At 33.1% G+C, this 5,972-nt stretch overlaps 1 protein-coding gene across 1 annotated transcript in view; it reads left to right on the top strand.

Moving 5' to 3' along the window:
- Positions 1-4,735: 4,735 nt before the first annotated feature.
- Positions 4,736-5,972, top strand: part of LOC136832731 (uncharacterized) — a 101,812-nt gene continuing 100,575 nt past the window's right edge. The window contains exon 1 of the mRNA XM_067094248.1: positions 4,736-4,878. The gene's annotated coding sequence lies outside the window, so the exon portion shown is untranslated. The remainder of the gene's footprint in view (positions 4,879-5,972) is intronic.

Genomic DNA, 5,972 nt, shown 5'->3' with positions numbered 1-5,972 from the left:
ATCTCTCTCTCTCTCTCTCTCTCTCTCTCTCTCTCTCTCTCTCTCTCTCTATATATATATATATATATATATATATATACATATATATATATATATATATACATACATATATATGTATGTGTGTATCAGTGTGTATATATATATACGTATATATAAATAAATGCACATAAGCATATATATATATATATATATATATATATATATATATATATATATATATATATATATATATATATATATATATATATATATATATATATATATATATATATAAAATATAAATAAAGCAGTTTTTATCTTATAGGAGGTTGTTCACAAAAAAATAAAAGAAAAGGACAACGGATATTACCTTAATCATTCATTAACTTAAGGGCAGATGTTGAACCCTCCGAGCAGATAACTTCCATAATAACTTCTTCTTCATTCACATTTCCAGACCTCTCGAAAAAAGTTTATCATTCTTTTTTTTTCGCTCAGAGTATTAAATATAGTTTTGTTTAAAAAAGGTATTATAATTTTTCTATTATCTGTACCAACACAGCTTGTACGCATTGGTCTGGTAATTTAGGAAAATAAATGATTTTCTTTACTTCCTTTTACAATTACAGTTTAGATTTTGTACGCTACTGGGAATGTAATATTAAACTGTAGGTATGGGAGAAAGACTTATGCAGAGAGGGTCTTGATGATGACAGATCAGGATCGACCTTTCCAAAACTGAAGAGGGAGCATGACTCTCCGAAACTATTTGTGCTTCTCAATATATTTGTTCTCCGTAGTTTTTTCAAGTAAAGAGGGCCATGTTGAATAGAGTTCCGTCGTTTGTTGCAAAGCAAGTCTGTAAAGCCCAGTCAGTCGACCAATGGAATTCTGAATCACCAAAGGAATTCTGCCCGTCATTGGAGAGCGGTCGAGCTGATTCAGTCCTTTTGTAGCCAGACAGAGAATCTTGTTAAAACCCGTCAAGGTTTTAATCCGGTTTCGACGCCAGATTTCCAGGGAATTCTGAATGACTGAAAAGGAGGTATGGGGTCATTTTACAGAGAGACTATGAGTCTTGATTAATTAGGCATTAAAATCGCTCTCCGATCCCTCTCCCTTTCGCTCTCATACCTGACAAGCAGTGTCGGGTATCACATCAAATACATTTGTACGTATTATCGAATACATACGCACTTCTGGGCACAAACATATATATTTATGTATATATATATATTTATGTATATATAGATTTTCATATATATATATATATATATATATATATATATATATATATATATATATATATATATATATGTGTATATATGTATATATAGATTTATATATATAATAAATATATACTGTATATATATATATATATATATATATATATATATATATATATTTATATATATATATTTATAAAATATATACTATATACATAATATACAGTATGTTTGTATATATATATACATATATATATATATATATATATATATATATATATATATATATATATATATAGTACATATATAATATATACATAATATATTATGTATGTTTATATATATATATATATATATATATATATATATATATATATATATATATATATATATATATATATATATATATAAATGAGTGTGTATATGTATAAAATACAAGTTAAGAGGACACTGTTTTGTGTATATATATATATATATATATATATATATATATATATGTAAATGAGTATATGTACATACACACGTGTATATATAAATGTATTCATTTGTGTACATACTGTATATATGCATATATTAATATATATAGTTACATACACGCGCACACACACACACATTTTATTTATTTATTTATTTATTTATTTATACACACACTTGGCTATATGGAACGGCGGTGAGTAGACATGAGTAATGCAGGAAATAGTCAGCGCAGCATTCTACCTACGTCATGATTTCAGTAAAGACAACTTTAGGAAAATTAGAAACTGCGTCTCGATAAGATTCCCCGTTGAGCCGCATATTGACATATGTGTTTTCGTGATCTACTGAAGATAAAATGCTGGACAGGTATTGCTTGGCAAGTCATCCTTGTTTTTTATTAAAAGATTTTTTGTCATATAAGCGATGTGTGCATGACGCTACTCTGTCTTGTATATATGGAGGCTGCTGGTTCGTTTTTAGAGTATGTAACTGGCCTACAGGAATGAGATTTGGCATGGTCATTCCCCAGGGGCTTCTTGTTAAATATGTCTGATTGGTCATTTAGAAATCCAAGACGGCGACTATCTTTTAAGATGGTCGCCATATTGAACCTCAAAAGTAAATATTTCATGAGGTATTGATGCATTTATTTAATCTAAAAGATCTTAGTGTCAGTATGCATGGGTTCAAGCATGCTTAGATAATTTTTTTCAGTTCCTGATATTCTTAGATGCATATTTGTCTTATTTATTACAGCGTTTATATCTTTCACTGAATGGATGGCTTGCACGGTCCCAGTGGTAGAGCTAGTATTGTGCTTCAGCATTCAGCCACATGCCTTGTATGGACTGTTGATATAAGTCCTTGTCACTTACCTAACTCTCATTTCAAGTTCCTATAAATGATTATACATCCACGACCACACCCTGATACACTGTGTTGACCTGAAGGCTAAACTAGGTGATAATAACATGCAGAGGGTTTCTGCATATGAGGAAATGATTGTCATATATTACTGGTGACATCACTGCTGTGCAGCCCAGCCTGGGGATAAGTGTCAGTTAACGAAATTGCATTATATATTGTAACAACTTAATTCCCCAGATGCTATTTGACCATCCCTACATCAGCTAAGTAGCCACACCCGAACCGAAAGGATGTACCAGTGCAGGAGAGCCGAGCAAAGGAAGGCAAGGATTTAGTTTTATGGATAGTGCACAGATCTCATTAGACTAATGATACTGGAATTACAATTACTATCCAAACTGGTGCAGGGTAAAAAGCACGACTCAGTTTGCATCATACACATGAAAATACCTATCAAAGTGTTAAGAATGGGGCCTATGAGGTCATTCAGCCCTGGAAGGGAAATTGAGAGCGAAAAGGTTTAAATGTGTAACAGGAGGTAAACCTCACAGTTGCGCTATGAAACAATTGTTAGGAGAGGGTGGAGAGTAAGATGGAAGAAAGAAAATATGAATGGAGATACAGTAAAAGGAATGAAAGGGGTTCCAGTTAAAGGCCGAGGGACGCTGCAGAGAACCGTAATTAGTGCCAACAGTGCACAGCGTGGGGTGCACTGAGGTCACTACATCACCTACTGGGGAGGTGTTAAGAGAATGTACTGCCTGGCCTGAAATAGTTGGATTCAAAATCTACCAAAAAATAATTCCTCTTTGAGTGGGCATAGTACTGTCTTTGTCAAAGGGATAAGAAAGGAAATCTGAGGTCTGCATTTATAAATCCCAGGAATAATTCTATACATAATCCAATAAATGTAATTCCAGTCAAGCTGGACCCAGCACAAGCGGTTGAAAGTGATAGAAGTGAGGACTTCTTCAGGAGAAACAAGGCAGAGTATCATAAGAGTTGTAGACTTATTATCAACAATACAGTTCAACAGAATTCGGAAGGAGTGAATCTCCGTTGCTACTACGGAGTAGAACAGCGGTAGAAAGATATCACGAATGGCCAATCCCCAGTGCAACAGAGTGCTTTACTCTCTGTGTGTGTGCGGAATAAGCTTCGTGTGGTGCTATACATCAGTCATAATGGAACAAATTAAAAGAGCGAGTGATTGTGCGAAGACTTAGTGAAGAAAAACTCTTGCTTAAGCGCAGACGATATTTTGGCAGAAGAATTAACGTATTATCTTCGATGCCTGGCATACAGGCACACACGAGAAAGAACACACCAATTGCTCATGAGCAAGAAACACAAGAGCTTCACCTAAACAAGGGCACTTACTAAATGCCTTTCTCTGAACTGGTCACATCGTTCAGATGGAAGTATCTACTGAAGGTACTGAACCTGCTATTCTTAGACCTACTGATCATGCTAAGTGACAGTTTTATCACAAACGGTTCACATGGTATAAAGATAGCTACTAAAGATAAGGAAGAATTGCTATTTATTTTCCAACGCTCTTGAATAAAAAGAAAAAATTGCCTTGAAGCAAAATGATTTGTGAACACAAACATATATATATATATATATATATATATATATATATATATATATATATATATATTATATATATAAACAATAAAATATATATAAAATATTATAATATATTTTTTTAATATATAAACAATAAAAAGATAGAAAACTTAGAGTTTTTTTTAATCAGCACCAAACAAACGTTCATAAAGCTTGCTCAACAGAATGTATATCTACAGAGATGTACACAAAACACATCTAAGAAAGACTGAGGAAATAAATACATTAGATAGAGAAAATATTAATGAAGCAATGATCTGAAAACTGTATCTGGATAACAGGTATTCTGAGCTTGTTATCGTTTGAATGATTTATCCTTTGTTGATGTAAACTGGAGAGGAAATAACTTTAATTCAACCAAATAAACGAAGTACAAGAAGTTTAAAAATATGGGAAAAACGATTAGGAAAGGAAAGATTTTCCAAAGGAAAGTGTTCAAGTGGTTTAGTAAGTGAAACAGAGGTGAAATTTAAGCAAGTGCCCTCCAAAGAAATCTAATTTCGTTTTCTATGACAACGGCCGCTCGGGTGTTCAGGCGCTTCGCAACCAGACTCAGCAGCGTAGGCGACCATTCTATCCTTTGCTGTGTAAAAGAGATTTTCTCCTCTTCAGCCATAAATTAAGCTGCATAGATTAATAAGCGGTGCTGTTCCTAAAGACGAGACACTCCTTCAGTGGAAAAGGTGCTTCTGCCTACGTAAGTACGAGCAAAACCATTCACAGTAAAAAGAGAAATCATGAAATATTTTAAAGAGAACTTATCCATATTTGTGTTCTCCTCATAAAAGGTATATGTCAGTCTGTCGTAAGTGATAAGATAGTGGTAAATCATATGTGGGATAAACAGCCATGTTAAACTTCGTATCAGTGCTGTATATGCTTGAAAGACTCGTTTTATGCTTTGCACTTTGCATTGTACTTTTGACGTATACGACACGATTTCATGCCTTGCGTTTTTAGGGAAAATGAACAACCCCTTGTCTTGTTTTCTTCGTAAGCATAGGAGGCTCTCACTCCTTACGTAAATGTCATCGAACAGTGAATCAGGCTTTTGAATCTATGCTTTCCGTACTTTTAATTTTACGATAGTGTTATATAAAATTTTCAAAAGATATATATGACCAAATATAATATATATATACTGTATATATATATGTATATATATATATATATATATATATATATATATATATATATATATATATATATATATATATATATATATATATATATATATATATATATATATATATATATATATATATATATATATATACATACTTGGACAGATGAGAAGAGATCTCTACATACAGGTAATCAGCGGCCTATTGTACAGAGAGAGAGAGAGAGAGAGAGAGAGAGAGAGAGAGAGAGAGAGAGAGAGAGAGAGAGAGAGAGAGTTAACAGTCGTAGCCACATTCAGCCTCTGAGAATCAAAGAGAGAGAGAGAGAGAGAGAGAGAGAGAGAGAGAGAGAGAGAGAGTCAACAGTCATAGCCACATTCAGCCTTACTGAGAATCAAAGATGAATTTCCCTGTGCAGAAAACTTCCACAGCGCCATTGCTTCATACACCTAATCATACGGCTTATTTGCAGTACTCTTAACCTATGTAATTTTAAATACACACGTTTAGTTGCCTGAATTTTGAACTCTTCCCGTTCCAGTATCTCTCTGACACCTGTCCAGAAATTCCAAGGTCTTATTCCACTTCCACATCACCGAACCATCCTGAAACATTATAATCCTTTTTTTTTTTTCACATACCCCGATCTACTGTCTTTTTTTGTATC

The sequence above is a fragment of the Macrobrachium rosenbergii genome, chromosome 4 (genome assembly GCF_040412425.1).
Source record: "Macrobrachium rosenbergii isolate ZJJX-2024 chromosome 4, ASM4041242v1, whole genome shotgun sequence".
Classification (NCBI taxonomy): domain Eukaryota; kingdom Metazoa; phylum Arthropoda; class Malacostraca; order Decapoda; family Palaemonidae; genus Macrobrachium; species Macrobrachium rosenbergii.
This window is presented reverse-complemented; position numbering and strand designations above follow the sequence as displayed.